We start from the raw sequence: 21,594 nt of genomic DNA, 5'->3' as shown, positions 1-21,594 counted from the left end.
TCCAGATTTCAACAAGGTTGGAGCTGAGGGAGAAGTAGAGGGAGGTTTCGGGGCGGCCAGCTGACAGACCGAATAAGAGGGAGGAGGACACACTGTTAACTGCGTCCTCAGCTGAGTGGGTGCAAAAGTTTCAACCGCATATCGACATTGATGCCAGACCTGCAGCAGCTCTACAGGAGCTCTTGGGGGACAATGTAAAATCTTCCCCACTTTTTCCCAAACCCGGAGTCTCAAAGACCCCTCTTCCGGGTAGGAGGGACATAGCCTATGGATTTCTCCTAACAAACTCTTTACTTGCTGCAGAGATGCGGTCCCGCCGGCTCTCTGAAGCAAATAATGGAGTTCTTCGGCATGCTTTCTCTGAGGGATTGTCAAATCACCCCCCATACTCACCAGTGAAGGGGTCACAGCAGATGCTGGACGAAGGAGTGCACTCAAGGGACCTGTTCCAGGTGCTGGTGAGCCACGGTGTGTTCCTCAGTGTCCCTTCTTCAGGCGCCACATGAAGAATCACACGAGACAACTCTCTCGAGGGTAGAGAAATCAGTCTGCCTCTCAAGGCAGCAGCAGTTTATTTTATGCCCATTCTGCTTCCCCCCTCCCCTCCATCTGTGTGCTGGGGTTGAGAGTTCACATAGCTGGGGTTCAGAGTTCACATTCAGAAAACCAGAGGAGAACAATAACTTTCGGGGGATTTGTCTTAAAGGTGCTTGCATTGGTATAATGATTAACAAGCTAGCTCCACAGGCACTATGGATGGTCAGAGGTCATCAGACTTAGAGCTATGTCTTGTTGATCAGAGTTACTGATCAATATCCAGATATTTACAGAGTCTGGAAATATGGGCGGAAGACTAGGATCGGCATGCCTTAATCGCTAATCTGGTGCCCACAGAAAACCCTCTAACAAATAAACACTATCTTCCCTTTTGGGGTACTGCTGTAGCCAAGCTTCAAGAACCTTCATCTTTAGTGGGCTGGGACCCTTTTCCTGCAGCAGAGAAGGAGCCACCGCCCCCCCTTTGCTGCTGAGCCCTACAGGGCTTCCCCTTGGAACAGGCAGTGAATGAGTGGGGTCCCCCACATAAGGGGCATTCATGTTTATAAAGGCAAGCTTTCCTGTTGCAGACCCCCCTGGGAACCAAATTCCCAACAAAGCAAGCAGGGTTGAACTGCCTGCCCCGTGGAACCATGGGAAACTGAAGCTGCCTGCGACTGCTCTACCAAGTGCCCGCTATGGGAGTGATCACTGGAATTGGGTCTAGTTGGGGACATGACTTGCAGCCAAAGGTGAGGATGGATTCTGTCCGATGGAAGTGCTGGATTCATGGCTGCTTGCGTTCTAAACTCTTCATCATATATCAGCCATGCTGGGCCAGTAAAGCCCATAGAACCTTTATATATGATGTCCAAATATTGAAAGAGAACTGTGGCCCTCCATGGCTGTAAACGCGAGATCACGCTGGCATAAATCATGAAGCCAGTAGCCAATTTGTCCAAGTCCTGTCAACTCTCCGCCTCTTTAGGATTTCTTTATCTTTGTCATCAAGCTCCTTTCTATCCTTCTTCTTGAGATCCTGATAAAGAAGGCTAAAGAGGTCAATAAAATCCCCTCTACAAATCTTCTCCCATGTTGCTGGCAAAATGTGATCACCTAACGGCAAAGCAATATCACCAAAGGGCATAGCCATAGCTGAGGCTGCAGTATAAGAGTTCGCCCCAGTGGGTGGGGAGCCCCAACCACCCCAAATGCTTAGTGCCTGAGAAGGAAATGATCCCCAAGGGGCCTGGGGGGCTGGATAAGGAGGGCCCCAAGCCCACGGCTGGCCTGAAGTAGAAGAGCCAGATGTTGTGCCTGACTGAGAGGCTGCTGAAGACCCAGCTTCAGCCACCAGACCCCAAGGTCCCCAAGGCCAAACCATACTCTGTTGCAATGCAGTGTCCCACTTACCACTTGGACTGGACTGTTCCGCCTCGACAACTTCAATTGCACCCACTTCCATAGCTGTTGACCCACTCGCTCCAGTATCAGCACCAACCGCATTGCTCGGCCTGCGCTCAAGAGAAGACAGCTGCTTAAGCATTTCCTCCCTGAACTTCTTCCTCTCAGCCCGACTATCAGCTTTTTGGCCAGACCCGCCTGCCGCCTGCTTGGATGGGGCTATCACCGCTCCCTTTGCTTGCTCAAGAGCAGCCAGCCTGGCCAGTACGCTTTGATGCTCTGCAGCCTCGTCCTCATCCTCTGATGAAGAAGGGGCTGCCCTCACCACCTGCCTGAGGATCTTTGGGGCAGGCGCCTTCCCCTTGGACTGGCCCTGGCCCTTTTTAGATGCCATCCTGCAGGCTAAAGGAGATCAAGATCCCTATACACCGGCTATTATTCTTAAGCCCTTCTCTTCCTCTAGGTCTTTTTGATGTTTTTTTTAATATATGTGGTCTCAAACAGAGGCCTGTCCCCTTTGCAAATGAAGGAATCCACACTGCCAATAGTAAGGCCACCCATGCCTCAAGGAAAGAAAGGGGTGTGGGGGGGGAGTTTCCACATGCCCCTGCACTCCTGCTTTAGGCTAGAGAGGGGGGGTGGAAGTCCCAGAGCAAGAAAAAAGAAGTAGGGAGCCTGTATGGAGCAATGAAGGGGCAGAGGAGCATAGCGGGAATGAGGCAGCCTGCCAACCTGCTGCAACAGCCCCCAGGTGAAGTAAAGCCCCCCACTAGGGCTAACACCACCCTGATGCAGGGGGACACCAATTGGCCCTCCAACCCCCTACCAACTATAGAACTGTGTCCCTAGTGAGCCCCACCACAGTGACCCTCAGGCCGCCCTGGAAATGCTGCTGCCATCTGGAGTACTCCAGCTGCCTAGACGCCTCCCCCTCCTGAGCCCTGCTGTTGCTGCCTGAGCAATGCCACCGCCTGAGCCCTAACACTACCACCGACACCTCCACTGTTGCTCCGCTGCCACCTAAGCCTGCCGCCACTGCCCGCTGCCACTGGTGACCTGCCATCACCACTCGAGCCTCGCTGCTGCCACCTGCCACCACCAAAACAAGCTGCCACCTGAAGCTCCTTCCACCACTCGAGGCTCCCGCCGCCTGCCACTGCCGGGGACCCGTCACTGCTCGCCAAGCTGCCTCAAGTCAATCTTCTCCCCAATGATGATGGGCCCGAGGCCTAAATGTAGGCCTGACTGTTCCTCCCTCATGCTCAAAGCAAAGCTCCTGCTTCGGCCGAGCACGAGGCAAGGACTGACAGGGCGGGGCATAGCCATTTGTTGAAGAGGCACCGGCCCCACCCCTTTGTAAGGACCCAGCTGCAACTGCAGCCTAGCCTCCTTCCTCCTCATGGGGAGGCAAAGGCGGTTCTATTGGAGCACGCCTTTGGCGGTTCCAAGTAGGGCCGAATACTGGTGAGATTGTAAGGCTGATTCTCTTTCATAGCATTTTCCAAATTAAATAAACTATCTCTAATTATATGTGTTTTGTCTTGGATTATGTTTTTTAATATAGATTTTTTTAAATCCACAGATAACTATGTAATCCATCATTGAGATTTGAAGATTCTACCAGTGTTTCATTCGGATTTCTGATCCAATCCAATATCCAAACTAACTCAACAGCTTGGTAATATAATTTGGTATTAGGTATTGTCAGACCATCTTGCAGTTCTTTAAATCTTATTCTTGGCTTCTTGTATTTCCATTCGAACTTATTTATTTGTTTTTGCCAGTCAGTCAAAGTCTTTTCAGAAATTGAAATTGGAATAATCTGTAGCAAAAAGTTTAATTTTGGTAATACATTCATTTTTATAGTAGAAATTCTTCCTAGCCAAGGTAGATGTAATTCAGACCATCTTTTAAGATCTTTTTGCACTTTGGACCAGGTTGTCATGTAATTGTCCTTAAATAATGTATCATTCTGTCCAGTGAGATATATTCCTAAGTATTTGACTGGGTTGTTTATGTCACATACTGAAATTTTCTTAATCTTTTCCTCATCTTGTTTTGTTAAAAAAAATTAAATAATCTTAGCCATTTTCCTGAAAAGAGTCCACACTTGTCAATTTACTCCATTACATGTTGGAGAGATAGCTGGGGGTTTGAAATTGTAAGGACCACATCGTTAGCATCACTCTTAAATTTAAACTTCTCTCCTTCTTAATTCCTTCATTTTTAGCATCTTGTCTTGGAAGCAAAAATTTCTATCACAAGAATGAAAAGAAGTGGAGAGAGTGGACATCCTTGATGGGTTTGTTTTTCTATTCTAAATCCATTTATAAAGACACCGTTGATTAATTTTTTTTCATGTTGTTTAGTATAGATGTTCTCTACAAATTCAAAAACCTTTAACCACACTTGAAATATTGCAGTGTTTTTTGTAGGAAAGTCCAAGACATATTATCAAAGGTTTTTTCAGCATCTAAGAACAGAAAGGCTGTTTTTTTGTCCTTGTGTTTAACAACTTCTATTGCATTGACAACAAAATGAAACTTGTCTTTCATATGTCTTTTTGGTACAAAACCAGTATGATCAGGATGAATTACTTTGGAAATACATTTCCTTAGTCTGTCAGCCATAATTGAGGCAAAGATTTTATAGTACACATTTAACAATGAAATGGGTCTATATGATCGCCGCAATACTGGAACATTGTTTTCTTTATTTTCTTTATTTTCTTTATTTTTATTTATTTTCATACTTATACCCCGCCCTCCCCAGTGGGCTCAGGGCAGCTCACAGAGGCAAGAACAACTTGCCATGATAAAACAATATATGTAAAACAGTTTAAAACATATACTACATATTAAAATGTATTAATGTTATATGAGCTTCTTGCCAGGATGGTAGCAGTATGTTCTTTTTGATTATATCATTCATATCCTGTTGTAAGGGCAGAATTATCATCTCTTCAAGAGTTTTGTAATAAATTGCAATTAGTACATCTGGTCCTGATGCCTTGTCCTTTTTTAGTTTCTTAATGACTTGTGAGACCTTTTTAATTGAAATACTTTGATTCAAAGTTTCTCTGACTTCATTTGAAAATTTACAACTTAAGGCTAGCTTCTTTAATATATTCATCCATTCCATTTATTATTGAAACATGTTTTTATAGAGTTTTGAAAAAAATAGTTCAAATTGTTCTTGAATTTCTTTCTCTGGTGTAGTTGATACTATCTTTTTTCCATGCACCAATTATTTTTCTCCTTTCAGTTTCTTTACATAGACAATATGCAAGGTATCTTCCTGGTTTGTTTACATGTTCATTTTTTTGTTTTTAAAAGTTAATTTTTTTCCCTGCATTTCTTCAGTTTGAGGCAGATCTAACTGATTTCTTAGTTGTTTGGTTTCTGCTGTTTTCTTTAAACATTTTTATGCTGACTTTCTAAGGTCTGAATTCTGTCAGTTATTTTCTTAATTTGTTCCAATCTTTCCCTCTTTTACTTAGAGGCAAGAGCAATTAACTTTCTTCTTATATATGCTTTACTTGCTTCCCAAATAATTGCCATAAAGAGATCTTCTGTGATATTTAGTTAAAAAAATTCTTCTATACCTTGTTCACAAGTTTTAAAATATCTTCCTGCAGCAAAAATAGTCATTCATTCTCCATCTTCTTCTTATACACATTTCTCTATGCCATGTAACCAACAGTGGATTATGATCAGCAATTGTTGTCAGCTGAATTGCAATGGATCTCAAATTCATGAGTAGAGTCCAGCACATACCAATTCTTGAGTACATCTGGTGTCTGTCTGAAAAGAAAGTATAGTCTCTTAAGTGAGGATTGAGGGTTCCAAGTTCAGCATTTGCATATAGGTAAAGACATTCTTAGGTAGTTTTCCTCCTTTAGACTTTTTAGATCTGTCCTTTTTTGGATCTAGTACTCCATTAATGTCACCAAAGATCAGAATTTCTCCCTCTTGAAAATCCAGAAGTGTTTGAAAAAAAAATCATAGAATTTTCCTTTTGCATTATTTGGGGCATAGATTGAGGACAGTGTAAAGATTTTAGATCTTATTTTTAACAAGATATATCTTCCCTCAGGATCTTTTAACTCTTCTGTTACAGTTAAGTGTTGATCACAACACTTTTTCTTCTTCTCAGCAGCTGAGGCTGCATATGCTTTGCCCAGTTTCTTGTTATTTAAATTTTTCTTGTGTACCTTTTTGACATTTTATTTATTTATTTATTTATTTATTTAATTTATATCCTGCCTTCCCTGCAAGCAGGTTTACGGTGGGTTACATGAATCTCAGTACAACAAATATAATTAAATTGAAACAACTTTAAAACAACAAATTAAAACAGAATAGAATAATAAAATACCGCATAAAATAGATTCGATCAGATGTAAGTTATGATGTCAGTCAGATCAGTTAAGATACAACAGTGGATGCCCAGATGTCTCTTTGGATCCAGGCCACTGATGGGAGATTAGCCAGGGGAGGAGGAACGTCCACTACCTCAACCAAAAGCCTGGTGAAAGGTCTTGCAGGCCCTGCAGAACTGTAATAGATCTCACAGGGCCCTGATCTCATATGGGAGCTCATTCCACCAGGAGGGGGCCAGGGCTGAATAGGGCTTGGCCCGGGTTGAGGCTAGTGAGATGTCCCTGGGGCCGGGGACTACCAAAAGATGTTGATTTGTGGACTTCAGTGCCCGATGGGGCTCATATGGGCAGAGGCGATCCCAAAGATATGCTGGCCCTTGGCTGTATAGGGCTTTAAAGGTAAGCACCAGAACCTTGAAACAGATCTGGAATTCAATATGCAGCCAGTGCAATTCACACAGCACTGGGTGGATATGAGACCACACAGGTGTCGCTGTCAACACCCATGCTACCACATTCTGCACTATCTGCAACTTCCAGAGCAGCCCCATGTAGAGAGAGTTACAATAGTCCTGTCTAGAAGTGACCATTGCATGCGTTACTATAGCCAGGTCCCAGGGGGTGAGATATGGGACCAACTGCCTGATCTGCCATAGAAAGGGAGGCATCCAGGAACACCCCAGACTCTTCACCCTTGACATTGGCACCAATGGAGCCCCGTCAAAGGCTGGGAGCCTGATTCCCTGACTCAATCCCCCACGACTCAGGTGCAAGACTTCCATCTTGGATGGATTTAACTTCAGTTGGCTCTGTTGCAACCATCAATGCACAGCTTGTAGCTCCTCATCCAGATCTCCTAGGGCTGTGTCCAGGTGGTCATCCATCAGTAGATAGAGCTGGGTGTCATCTGCATAGTGGTGAAAACCCAGCCCATATCTCCGGATAATCTGGGAGAAGGGGGCGCATATAGATATTAAACAACATGGGGGAGAGAATTGCTCCTTGCAGCACACTGCATTCCAGTGGGTGCTGCTGGGATAACTCCTCCCCAAGCCCCACCTTCTGTCCCCAACCCTGGAGAAAGGAGGTCAGCCACTGCAAGCCAATCCCCCATTTCCTGGCATTGGCAAGGCAGTGGGTTAACACATTATGGTCAACCATGCCAAATGCTGCTGACAGATCAAGAAGAATCAGCAGCACTGATCCACCTCAATCCAGATGTCTCTGGAGATCATCCACCAGGGTGACCAGCACCATCTCCATTTCATGGGCTGGGTGAAAGCCAGACTGTAAGGGGTCTAGGACCTTAGCCTCATCCAAGAAAACCTGAAGTTGTGTTGCCACCACCCTCTCTATCACCTTACCCAGGAATGGTAAATTAGACACTGGGTGGTAGTTATTAAGGACCTTAGGGTCCAAAGAAGATCTTGTAAGGAGAGGGTGAACAACTGCCTTCAGTCCCCCTGGGAAGGCCACTGTTGAAAGGGACAAGATAATCTCTCTCAGGGGTGTCTGCACCTCATCACCACAAGCTTTAACCAGCTACAATGGTCAGGGATCTAGGTAGGCTTCACAGCTGCCAAGATCATGTCAACTTCGTCCTGGGAGAGCAGACTGAAGTGGTTCAAAACTGGACCTGAAGATGGCAAATGGGCTTACAGTTCTCTTATTGTATCAATTGTGGTTGGAAGGACTGAAAAACCCAGTCATCTTGAGTCAAACCCCCCCCCCCGGGTTTTCAGAAGGTCACGGCAGAGTGACAAGACTTTGTCTGCAACATGGCTTTCAAATGCCTGACAGCCAGTAGCCAATTCCCTAGCATTTGGTATGTTCTGAGGCAAAGTAGTCAATAATAATAATAATAATAATACTTTCCATTTATTAATCGCTTTCCCCAGTGGGCTCAAAGCGACGTACAGTTACTCAGTATAGACAAGGGACTAACAATGTTTGTAGGGGATAGGTTGTCATTTCTCCAAGAGAAAAGGTCTATTGCTAACTTGAATGTGTTAAATAGGAATTATCTTTGGACTGCTGAAACTCTCTTATGGACTAAACACAGACAGAAAAACTTACCAGTTTAAAATCAGCCAAGTAATTACACCATCCAGCTCTTTACTGAGAACATAGTCTTCAGTGGGTGATTCCACACTAGACCTTAAATCCTGGTTCAATCCTGTCCCCAAACTTACATTCTACACTACACTCGATTTCACCCCTGTAATTATCTCAGGGTATTTTTTGTTTGCACATTACATTGAGGTCACCCCGGTTTCGCCCCACACTTGTCCCAGGATAAACGGATGCTGTTATAACCAGGGATAAATGCAAGGTATTGTGTTGCGAGTTGAACTCTGATAAAACCAGGGATGAGATCCAAGTGCGGAAAGAAGCAGTGTCTGTTGTCTGAGATGTGAAGAACCGCTGTGCAGCTCAACTGCTTTGATTCGGGTGAGCAGATTGGTTACTGAATTACTGGCTAGTTTCTGCTTTGGTACTTACAAAACATTACTTGGATGCACTCAGGCTACCCCTTTCCAACTTCCTATCCACATTAACAGGGCTAGTCATAAATGTCTCCATTTGGACACTGTTTTGTAGTGACAGTGGCCAAGTTTTTCACAGAACCTGCCCAACAGCAAGTGTGTAGACCATAATTAGGTACTTAAATAATTGGCCTGCTTTCCCAGCAGTACTGAGAAGTCTGCAGCTCCATTTCGGGTTAGTGAATGTTGCCAACTCTTGTCTTGTTTCTTCCCTTTATGGCTACAACAGCCCTTGGATTCCTCCAATTGAACCATTTCTCTTATCTTCCCACTTGACATTAGGTCTTAGAAGCTTTTTTAAAACCCATTTTGCTCCTCCACTCTCTCGAGACTCTATTTCCCCTCTCTAACATTATTATGCAGCAAAACAGACTATACAAATTACACCGTCCTGTTTGACTAACTGGAAATCTTTCTGTCATTTACTGATATACTTCCTCTGTTTCGCACGTTGTCTTTGGAGAGGATGGCAATCTGTTTTTTCCCCCCAGTGTAGTGAGTGGTTAAGATTGTCAGACTAGTATCTGGGAGACCTGGGTTTGAATCATACCTTGTGCCATGGAAGCTTGCTGGCTGACTTTGGGCCAGTCACACCCTCTCAGCCTAACCAGGGTTATTGAGAGGATAAAATGGATGAGAGGAGAACAATGTAAGCTGCTTTGGGTGCTCATTGGGGAGAAAGGCAGGATACAAATGAATTAAACAAACAAATATGTAATATAACTACATCTGTTGTCAAAGTGTCAAATCCAAAATGTCCATTATTTTATACAAGAAAGACAGTAGAGAATATATCTGAAGACCTGAAAGAGCCCTATAGAATCAGGGATGTACAAATGTCTCATTCTTCATGATTTTTAATATTTTAGTTATATACTGGGACAATTTCCCCCTGCTAATTTCTTTTGTGTGTGTGTGTGTTAAGTACCTCCAAGTTGCTTCTGACTTATGGAGAACTCGTGTCCTCCCAAACATTCTATCATTAACTGCCTTGCTCAGGTCTTGCAGACTGACAGCCTTGGCTTCATTATAGAGTCAATTTTCACACTATGCACCGTTTTAATCATATTTCTATATAAATCCATGTGTGCATCAATGCTGAATTTCATTATTTTGGTCAAGAAAATTTGATCACAGTGTTGTTGATTTTTTATTGATGAGAAACCATGAAGTAACTCCACCTTTCTAACTAGCCCCACAAAATTCAATAATATTCAATAATATTCCTATACAAAACATGTTTGAGATAACAGAATTTGACATATAATCTGCTTGGAAGACTAGAAGTGTGAGCTGGACTTGAACGGACTTCAGAAGGTGTAGCTGAATTTAGGATTTCAGTGTACATTTTATAGCCTCATTATGTTTTGAATTCTGCTTGAAATTGTACACTTTGTTCTGCTGGCTTAATTCCAGTTAGTTGCTAATGAAGCTGAGTTAAAACGTGCTTATTTTCCTGTAGCATTAAATAAGACTGTAATAAAATCCATTGACCTATTCTTATGAGAGAAGTTATGCATAATACTAAAGCAAGGGAATACATCCCAAATACAATTGTTTATTGCCTTTTAGTGCATACATTTAGCAGAACTCCATTCTGGAAAACTGTTTGCAGCAACGCTGGTCCCAGAAATATTTATTGTGAGGTAACAGAATCATGATCACAAAATTTATTCTGTTGGTCATCTCAGGGTATTTTATCCTATAGCTGTCTTCTTTAGCAATTTGAAACTCCAGTTTTGTTCTAGACATATTTTGTCTTAGCACATGTTATGTTTTTTATTGAAGAATTTATGAAGAAATGTTAAGATCTGGGTACCAATAAAGATTGTTAGAATGTTGGTCTGAATCTTTGCCATATATTCATGTTGTAGTTGGTAATAAGGGCATGTATGACCACCTGACTTGGCCAGAAGCTGATCTAAAGACTAATTGGGGTTCTTTAAAAAGCTAACAGGATATTGAGAATGGTTATCATGCCCATAAGAAGACAAGACTCACTGGAAAAGACAATAATAGGAAAAATTGGAAGGCAGTAGGAAAAGAAGACCTAACATGAGATGGATTGACTCAATCAAGGAAGCCACAAGCTTTCATTTTGCAAGATCTGACTTGTTAGTGATATGGTGCTTTGGTGGTAATTAAGTCATAGAGTAACCATATGTTGGAAATGACTTGATGGCACATAACACATATACATTGAAGCCATGATATTTATTGTTTGTATGATCAAAATTAACTAGAGATAATTTTTGCTTAAGTTTTTGCGGAAGCTATTGTTGGAAGAAGCCAAAAACTCTCCTTAGGTATATTTAATAAGAGAAAATGCAAAACTAGACTATTCCTCTCCAAAAGGGCTTTCACACACTAAATAATGCACTTTCAATCCACTCCCAGGGCACTTTGCAACTGGATTTTACTGTGTGCAATGGCAAAACCCACTTGCAAACGGTCACTGAAGTGATTTGAAACTGCATTATTCAGCATATGTATATTATATACCAGCATTATACCAGCATGTTTGGTAGCTAAAGAGTTGAAGATAGTTCTTATACAGTCATCACTTTATATGTAAGGATGCTTGTCAGAAGAAAACATTTTTCAGGCTTCAGAATGTTGCATACTTAAGCTTTTTTTTCTTTTGCATTTGCCTAATTTAGTTGCATTCTTCTCCAATATAACTTTGTGAACAAAACCAGTCAACCTTTAATTGAACCAGCAAGAGTGTCTCATTGTATTCAGACATTCTGAACAAATTCTTGTCTTTTGACCATAAGAATGTGACAATGTCCTTGAAATCATGTGCTGTCTCCCCCTCCCTCTTTCCATTGCATTTTGTTCAGAAATCAAAGTGCTCACAGTTCTAAAGAAACCACAGTTTTGCTGTTCTCAAAATACAGGGGACTCAGGAGATGCTCCTACTCTTGAGATAGGCCACCTTAGCTACGGTTGCCCCCTAATTCTATTCCCTTCCATGGCCCTCCTGCCAGGATCTCTCTACCACACCCCTCAGTGGCTAAGAAGTCCCTCTTTTGATAGGCATTGCTTTGTTTACTTGCTGCAGATCTATCCATATTATGGCCCCAGATAGGATATCTCTTTGACCAGATGGCTGCCTTCCTGCCTGTCTTACCCTACATAGTTGTTTTACTTTTGTTGTGAAAAAAAATCAGAGTTTTATTGTGATATCTGAATACAGTTTCTGCTATTATATTTGTCTCTGTGAGCATGGTCGCATTTCCATAAGAAGGAAACTCAATGACTGTGTGGTCCTAGTCTGAAGGGCCCTTTGGAATGCAAGCCCATTTTCCTTTTCAGATAATATTTGCCTTATGGCAGTCTTGGAAAACTTCTAACTCTTACTGATCAAGGTGGAACTCTTTACCACACTTGGAATGCAGTTCACAACGGCTCAAAATCCAGTATTTATGCTTGCACTCAAGGTCATTGGCGCTAAGCCAGTTTCATGCATGTACCCTGCTTTAAATGGTTTGCGGATTGCATCTTGATTACTGATCAGCAATGTGACTGAATTTTTCTCAAGAGTAGCTAGGCTTTTATATCCTGTTGCTAATCCATTATGTTTATAAAAAGTTTGTGAATTAATTGCACAAATTTCAGACTTGTTAAGCAGCCAGAAGATACAACTGTCACAGAGATGACAGGGGAGATACAGAAAAAAGTACCATATAGATTCTGTGAAACAATAATGCACTCTAGAACTCCACCAAAGAAATAGTACTCATTGGCTCCACTGGATTCAAGAAGAATGGCAATATGTACATGGTACCCAAAGTATAATGTGCAAGTATTCAATAAGGGAAAGAAATTTCTGGGTTCATGCAGGTACACTAATTGGATTTGGGGGGGTAGCCTTTTCAACAGTTTCCCTTTTCTTCTTTTTTTAAGGCAGAGGAAGTGCTAAGAATTTAATAAAACAATTTATTAAACTAGCCTGTTTTACACTCAGTCTGGTTAGCAGCAAAGACATCAACAAACTATGCATCATTGAACTGGTGTTTTTGCAACATTTGCCTTGGATTTTATGTCAATTTAGCACACATATTACCTATAGTATCTGCATCATTATTAGTATGAATTGGGCATCACTGAGCCTGCTGAATTGTGCCTTCAAACAACAATCCTGGATTAAATATTGGTTATACTCTACTATGCCTTTTGAGAGCCAAAACTCACATGTGTGAACCAGGCATGTAGCCACAGTGGTACAAAAAGGGGCGGTGCCCCATCAGTCATTTGTCATGCCCCTCCAGTCAGCATTACAGGTTAGTGTGAATCTGTCACAGTCTTTCAGGTGTAATTTTTCTTTGTAAAACAGGAAAGAGTTGAGGTAAAAAGTGTGAATCCTGTCATAAATCTTCCAAGGGTGAATTCTCTATGCAATTGGCTAGAACAGAATTAGCAGTTAGCAGGGCTGAAATGTCCTGATTTTAAAAGCCCGCAGGGGTGTTGGGTGGCACCATTAGAAGCCCTGACTTAGTGATTTACAGAGAATAGAAGGCTGAATTTACAGTTTCAGATTTCAGTAACTGGAAGAAGGCTGTCACACTTCTTTTTTGCATTTTTGTATGCCTAGTCCTATTGCACTTTTATTAGATCTCTCATGCTGTTTGATTACAATGCTCTTGTCATGGTCTGGGCTGTGCCATCAGAGGCCTACTTGGCCCAGGGAGCCTGGCTAGCAGTAGGTGAGGCTGGGCCTACAACTCCCAGAAGCCCCTGAGAGGTCTTGGAGCCAAAATTGACCAATAGGAAAAGAGGAGGGCTTGGAATAAAAGATCTGGAGCAGCAGGAAAAGCTGTTCTTCTTCCCAGAGGGCAGAGACAGAAGGAAGGCTGCTGCAGGGAAGAGACCCTTATCCTGAGGGAAGGGAAGCATCAGGTGAAACCCAACCTGAGCTGTGACATGGTGGCAGTGCTGGGATGAACTAATTTTGGACCATGGTGAGGCAGAATGCCATTTGGCCTTGGCAGAATTTTTTTTGGGGGGGGGGTTAAGGAAACCCCATTGTTTGAAGGTGCTTGCAAGACCAAGTAAGGGTCTGGTGAAAAGGTTTTCTTTATGTTCTAGCTGTCAGGTCAACAGAGCTTGTTACTGACCCAAGGTCACATCAGCAGGTGCAAGTGGAGGAGTGGGGAATCAAATCCGGTTCTACCAGATTAGAGTCCGCACACTTAACCACTACACCAAACTGGCTCTCCACACCAAACTGGCTCTACATGAGATGTTCATTGTAATGATAGTAAAATTTAGCAAAATATAACCAGAAGTATCCTTGGGCATCTTCTCTAAAACTTCACACAGTGCTCATGACATTCCTTCTTCAGTTCCCTGTTCAGAATACCATTCCATTTGACCTTCCCTAAATTATCCTAACTTCATCTTACCTGGTCCCTTCAATGCCATCTAAGGCATAGAAGACGTTATGACTCAGTGATAGAACATGTTGTTTTATATGTAGAAAATGCCAAGTTCAGTTTCCGTTACAAGGCTCTGAAATAGGAAGACAGCTTTCTCAGACCTGGGAAAACCATTGTCAATCACAGTAAAAGATACTTAGCCAGATAGCCCAATGGTCTGATGTGATACAAGATAACTTTGTGTGTTTACCTGACTGTTAATTCCATCTCATCACAATATGTCAATATTTGGCATTTTCCTTTTCAGGTTTCATCTTAGCATCTATTTTCAATGGCAGGACTCATTGCTGGAACATCTGAAACAAGAGTAAATGAAAGTCCTTCTGAAGAAGTGTAAAGCCCTTCAACAGTGAGGGCCAAACTCTGACTTGAACCCCAGTCACATGATTTGGACCTAAAAGGCTGCTGTTAAGGTACTCAGTTTTGATTGAGAAAGGAGATTTAACTCTTCCCCCTATTCTGTTTTTCTGATTGGAAACCCCCCCCCCAAGAAGCTTTAAGCCAGCTATGGCTGGGAGGGCAGGGTATACAATTTATTATTATTATTATTATTATTATTATTAATAATAATAATAATAATAATAATAATTATTTGTTACCTTGTACCCCACCAAAGGCAAGTATCTGGGATGAGCCATATTTGATCAAAGAAACTGTGCAGAGAAAAGGAGTTAGGCCCCCTGTCCCAGTGCCACAGTCTTGATTCAGATTGCCTCCCAAATGCTTTTTAGAGCCAAATTAGACCAGCCCTTGATAGCATATGTTGTGTGACCTTGAGTAACTCAGGGAAAGGTACATCACGTTCTTTTTTCCCCCCCCGAACATAAGTACTTTTCTCTATCCTGATGTTGCCCTTAAAGTGTGCATTGTAAGGTTTTCTTGGTGTTTCCCCCCCCAAAGACCATTTCATTGCACTTTGTTGGTGCTTAACTAACTTTAAGCAGTAGTGATATCCCAGTAGTGATATATCAGACCTAAAATGGTTCTCAGTGCAATGACACCATTTTGATGCTATATAGACTACAGCCTCCTAAGTGTGCTTAACCTGGACATGAGTAAATTGAGATTTGGCAGGAGTATTAGAACTAAGAAAGGTAGATGAAAATCTGCTCAGTCCATTCTTTTCTCACCTTCACCATGAGAATCACTCAATAAATTTAATGGTTGGTAAAATGAAAAAATAAAGATCAGAGCTTTCAATAACATCAGCAGGGAAAAGAGATAGAATCCTCAATGAACGCTCTGGAGAAACAGTTTACCAATTTATTTTATTTGAAAGAGATACTCTTTAATATAAAGCTCTTAAATATAAAATTAAGTGGACACTCACTATTTATTGGGGATTTGAAAGGAAAACTGAATGAATAGTGAATTAGTGGTTATCTGCAGAAAATTCTGCTCTGTTTCTGGAACTTTAGAAAGCAAAAGGTACAATAAAAAAACCTATGGGGATCATCTCTTTCATGACTCACTGCCTTGACATGGTGAGGGGGCTTGCGTGGTTCAATGAGGCTGTGGGCTATGCTGTGGAGGACACCCAGGATGGACAGGCCACAGCAGAGAACTCAGACAAAAAGGGATCCACTGGAGAAGGAAATGGCAACCTACTCCAGTGTTTTTGCCAAGAAAACCCCATGGACAGTAACAAAAGGCTAAAAGATATGACGCCGGAAAATGAGCCCCTCAGGTCAGAAGGTGTCCAATATGCTATTGGGGAAGAGCAGAGGGTGAGTACAAGTAACCACAGAAAGAATGAAGCGGCTGGGCCAAAGCCGAAAGGACACGTAACTGTGGATGTGTCTGATGGTGAAAGGGAAGTCTGATGCTGCAAAGAACAATACCGCATAGGAACCTGGAATGTAAGATCGATGAATCAAGGTAAATTGGATGTGGTCAAAAATGAGATAGCAAGACTGAACATTGACATTTTGGGAATCAGTGAACTAAAGTGGACGGGAATGGGTGAATTTAATTCAGAAGACCATTATATCTACTACTGTGGCCAAGAATCCCATAGAAAAAATGGTGTGGCCTTTATAGTTAACAAAAGAGTGAAAAAGGCAGTAATGGGATACAATCTCAAAAACGACAGAATGATCTTGGTCCAAATCCAAGGCAAACCATTCAACATCACAGTAATCCAAGTCTATGCTGCAACCACTGACGCAGAAGAGGCGGAAGTGGACTGGTTCTAAGAACACTTCCTAGAACTAATACCAAAAAAAGATGTCCTTGTCATCATAGGGGAGTGGAATGCTAAAGTAGATAGTCAAAAGGTAACCAGAATAATGGACAACTTTGGCCTTGGAGAACAGAATGAAGCCAAGCAAAGGCTAACAGAGTTTTGTCAAGAGAGCATGGTGGTCATAGCGAACACCCTCTTCCAACAACCTACAAGACGACTCTACACATGGACATCACCAGATGGGCAACACCGAAATCAGATTGATTATATCATTTGCAGTCAAAGATGGAGAAGCTCCATACAGTCAGTAAAAATAAGACCTAGAGCTGACTGTGGCTCAGATCATGAGCTACTCATTGAAAAAATTAGGCTTAAACTGAAGAAAGTTGGGAAAACCACTAGGCCAGGTTTGACCTAGATCACATCCCTGATGAATATATAGTGGAGGTGAAGAATAGGTTTAAGGGACTAGATTTGATAGATAGAGTGCCTGAAGAACTTTGGATGGAGGTTCATGACATTGTACAGGAGGCAGCAATCACCACCATCCCAAAGAAAAAGAAATGCAAGAAAGCAAAGTGGCTGTCTGATGAGGCTTTACAAATAGCAGAGGAAAGAAGGAAAGTGAAAGGCAAAGGTGAAAAGGAGAGATTTACCCAACTGAATGCCGATTTCCAGAGAACAGCAAGGAGAGATAAGGAGGCTTTCCTGAATGAGCAATGCAAAGTAATAAAGGAAAACAACAGAATGGGAAGGACTAGAGATCTCTTCAAGAAAATTGGAGAAATCAAGGGAACGTTCTGTGCAAAGCTGGCCATGATAAAAGACAAAAAATGATAGGGACCTAACAGAAGCAGAAGAGATTAGGAAGAGATGGCAAAAATACACAGAAGAACTATACAAGAAGGACCTCAATGTCCTTGACAATCATGACGGTGTGATCTGTTATGCCAACTGCTTTATTTACAGCTTGATGGCTTATTAAATTTAACATGAGTTCTGACCAGCTATACCAGGGTTGTGTCTGAACCCAGAGTCCGTCCCAGTAATGTAGACCACACGGGTGTTTTCCCAAAACAAATAATCTTTTTACTGAAGGATATCAAAGTCACATACACACAAAAACATCAGTCTCACTTCACATACATTCAAGTTTCCTTTAGAGTTACAGAAATAGAAATAAAATAGTTTCTCAGTTACTTGGAGGTAGGTAGGTAGCTATTTCAGTTTATACTCACCTGTTTCCAGAAGTCTTGTCTGTTGCAATGGGAATGGGGTAGAAAGTAATACCTAGGGGTTTAAGCTAAATCAAGTATGGATCTCTTTGGCTGCAAGTATGGATCTCTTTGGCTGCAGTCCAAGAGATCATAAGGTAGACAAAAGGATTGTTGGATAGAAAGCTGGACCTTAGGGGTAGTAAAGAAGATAGATGTCGTAGAGAAGGGAGGTGGCTAGCAAAGACCTACGGTTTGGGTCTTTACTTTTATACTTGAATCTCCAGGTGGGTGGCACCTTTTCAATCTGTAATCCCACCTACTTACAAGTCCATCCCATAGCTTTTCCCTATTGGTGCATGTAGAAAGGGGCAGGTATTCTATGGATTGGTTCAATATTTGAAATGCTACACTCTATCTCATGGAATGCCATCTGGCCAGGTGGGAAATGTCGGCTTCCTGTATCCTCTTTGAAGTATAGATGAATCTTGACTTTCCCAGGCATAAACAGGAAACTTTCAATACAGATGCAGATCAGGTCCATGTCCTGAGTGACATCTCGTCTTTTCAGTAATGGGGGAATTTCTCCTTCTTGGTTGTTGTTCTGCTCACAATGGGTAACATTTGCTTCTTCTTCCCATGATGCTCTGAGCTGAATGTGTGCAAGCTACATTAACATAAAATGCAGGCAAGTGTTCCCTATGTGAAATCTCTCTCTCTCTGTAGGTAATGCAAACAGCTTCCTTTAGGCTCATGGTATACAAATGTGTGCACAGTCCATGTGTGGTGTGTGTAGCAGATATAAAACCATAAATTAGTTCATTTCCCAACAGATCACTGACTTTGAGCCAGACATCCTGGCATGTGAAGTCAAAAGGGCCTTAGAAAGCATTACTAACAACAAAGCTAGCAGAGGTGATGGTATCTCAGCTGAGCTATTCCTACAACAAATGTTACATTTCAGACTTCACATCATCAGTATTATAACTGGATTTACGGAACTTAAATACCATAGCGAAGCAGGGGTATCAGGCTAGTTTAGTTATATTTCCTTCTGAAAGAGGTGGTTTGTATTTTCTACAAAGTTCTCAAGCTAGTCTAACCACAGCACAGTTTTCAGCAACCCTCACTGTAGCATCGTGAGCAACACGATGCCTCAGCATCGCTTCAACTTAAGAACGTTTTTATTTAGCTCTCTTGCCAATTCTATCTCTGTCTGGGCCTTCTTTCATTAACTTGCTCAGCCACTGAATGCCGTACAGAAGCCCTGCAGGGCCAAAACTGAAAGACATGCAAAGCAGAAACCTGCCCCTAGAGGCTGCTTGTATACATTACAACACTCATGACTGTTGTTGTTTTTTAAATGCAATTGCAATACTGGCCATTGCTCCAGAAAAAAATTATGGTATTTGACAGTATGTTTCAAATGTTTAAGTTGGAATCTCCTTTGATCAAAAAATTGTTCCCTTAGTTTAGATATTGAGTTCCCTGTGGAATCCATGTGAAAACTTGGTAACTGGCTGTCCAGCAATTTTTTCTTATATTCATTCAGTTTGCCTCTTTCCATTAGTTTAGTACATGTGATGATCCTCAGTCTACTTGGGTATGGTTGCTCATCCATTTTAAGGAATATGCCTGTAATCTGCAGAATGCTTATTTGACAGTAAAAAAAAAGCACTGGAATCAATTAGGTTGACTTTTAAGTAGACACTTGAAAATGTGGTGACATTTAGAAAACTATGTCCTTGATTTTGAGCAATAAGGCCTTGAGCAGCTTGGGTTCTTCTATATAAATCTGGTGATGCCTTCTCCTATATAAATTTGGTGATGAGAAATGAGGGTTCAACCCTAATGGTGCCATGTTTTCCTCATGATATTGTATACTGTGATTGTTTAGGTATCTGATGAAGTCTTCTGTTTTGTAATGCTGTTGGTTTGAATTTTGCATAAAACCATGATCACATTCTAACTTGCTCAACTCTAATTCTCTTTTAGTAATCTCATGTTTTATAATTTGTCACTGTTATATTGATTTATGGCCCAAGTCACACAGGCCAGACAACCTGGGGGGGAGGCATGGCTTTTCACACTGACGCAATTTAATGCGCCAGAACGCGATCAGACGCTGCTGCAGCAAATCGGGGTTTTGTTTGTCGGTGTGTGTTTCCAGCGAACATACTACCAAGCAGCGTCATTGATGTGGTTACGAGATTGGATATTCTTGGACAACCCCAGAACTCTTAAGATTGAAGGATATGATCTTCTATTAGGGTAGCATGCTTTTTTATGGTATTCAAAACAGGACGTGCATACATATTTTAACCAGCATTTCCTCAGAAAAGCGTTGCTTAAGACCTGGTGTGAGATTAAAACACATTTCTATTAAAAAAATCCCTAGGTGGGTGGCACCCCTAGAAGCTTTCTCTAATCCTAATTTGATGTTGAAAGTACGTAGATTTACCTACAATGATTTTTTAAACTCAAAAAATGAGCTGAAATCACAAGAATTATTGCAACACCTAGGTATAAATCTCACTTGGTGGGAAAGAAACGAGTTAGAATCAAGATTCAGTAAAGATGAACACCTAGGTTTCTATGAAAAAACGATGGAATTTGATAAAATTTTAATGGGTGGTGAGAGTAAACTTATTAGAAAAATGTACTCATTTTTGTTAGATTACAGAATGACTGACGAAGAAGTAAAAGTGACTATGATTTCTTGGGCAAAAAATGTAGGCCATAATATTGATTTAAACCAGTCGGCAAAGGTCTGGCAAACTGTAAAACTGGTAGAAGCGATCTCCATGAAAGAGAACATATACAAGATGTTCCACAGGTGGTACCTGGCACCAGATAGATTGGCTCGGTTTTACCCAAACATGCCCAATAATTGTTGGAAGTGTAAGCAACAGGGAGGGTCTTTCTACCATATTTGGTAGACCTGTGGAAGAACTAAAAAATATTGGCTTGAGATTCATGATATCATCACATAAATTATAGGCAGACAAATATCGTTACAACCTGAAATACTTTTATTAAATATTTTACTTGATAATTTACAGAAATTAGAAAAATACCTGATTGTACATGTCTTAACTGTTGCAAGAATTATATTCACAAAAACATGGAAACAGGAAAAGATACCATCAAAACAAGAATTTATTAATAAATTTATGGAGGTTGTAGAACTAAATAATTTGACTTTGAAATTACAAGGAAGAGAAGAATCCATTTTTTCTAAAAACTGGTCATATGTATATGAATGGTTAGAGAGTTTCTGTTGAATTATATATCATAGAACTTGATTATAGTTAACCCTCTAGCTGATATTTTTTCCATACTTGTCTCCAGCAAAGCAAAGAAGAAAGGGAGAGTTCCTATTGTGTTATGTTTGTGTTTATGTATGTTGTGTTGGATTGTTTGTTGTCTCTTTGTTTGTTTGTTTTTTGTTGTTTGTTGAAATACAATAAAAGCAATTAAAATAAACACGGTGAGAGGAGCGCGCTTGAGCGATTACACGTAGGTATTCCATTGACGGCCCATAGGAAACCGTTTGCTAGTAGGCTTTCCCGGGTATTTTTTAACTCTGGATCTTTGGGCGGATGCTGTGGATCGGCGATGGGTGTGCTACGCTTGCCAGATGTGTCCTTGTGATCATGCCCGTATACTCCACCTGACATTCATGCCTCTCCCACGGCAAATCCTCCGTGTGACTACGGCTCACATTGTTTTATTTTTGTTCTGAATATGCTTTATTTGTAAACCACCTTCAATTTTGAAAGAGTGAATACAAACTTTAAAAAAATGCCTTAATTTTAGGGCTTAGATGTTAGGTTTTGAAAAACTGAATGCTTAAAGGTGTCTGTTTTTAGTTCAAACTCTTTCC

Source organism: Gekko japonicus, unplaced genomic scaffold, assembly GCF_001447785.1.
Source record: "Gekko japonicus isolate JY-2015 unplaced genomic scaffold, Gekko_japonicus_V1.1 scaffold453, whole genome shotgun sequence".
Taxonomy (NCBI): domain Eukaryota; kingdom Metazoa; phylum Chordata; class Lepidosauria; order Squamata; family Gekkonidae; genus Gekko; species Gekko japonicus.
This window is presented reverse-complemented; position numbering follows the sequence as displayed.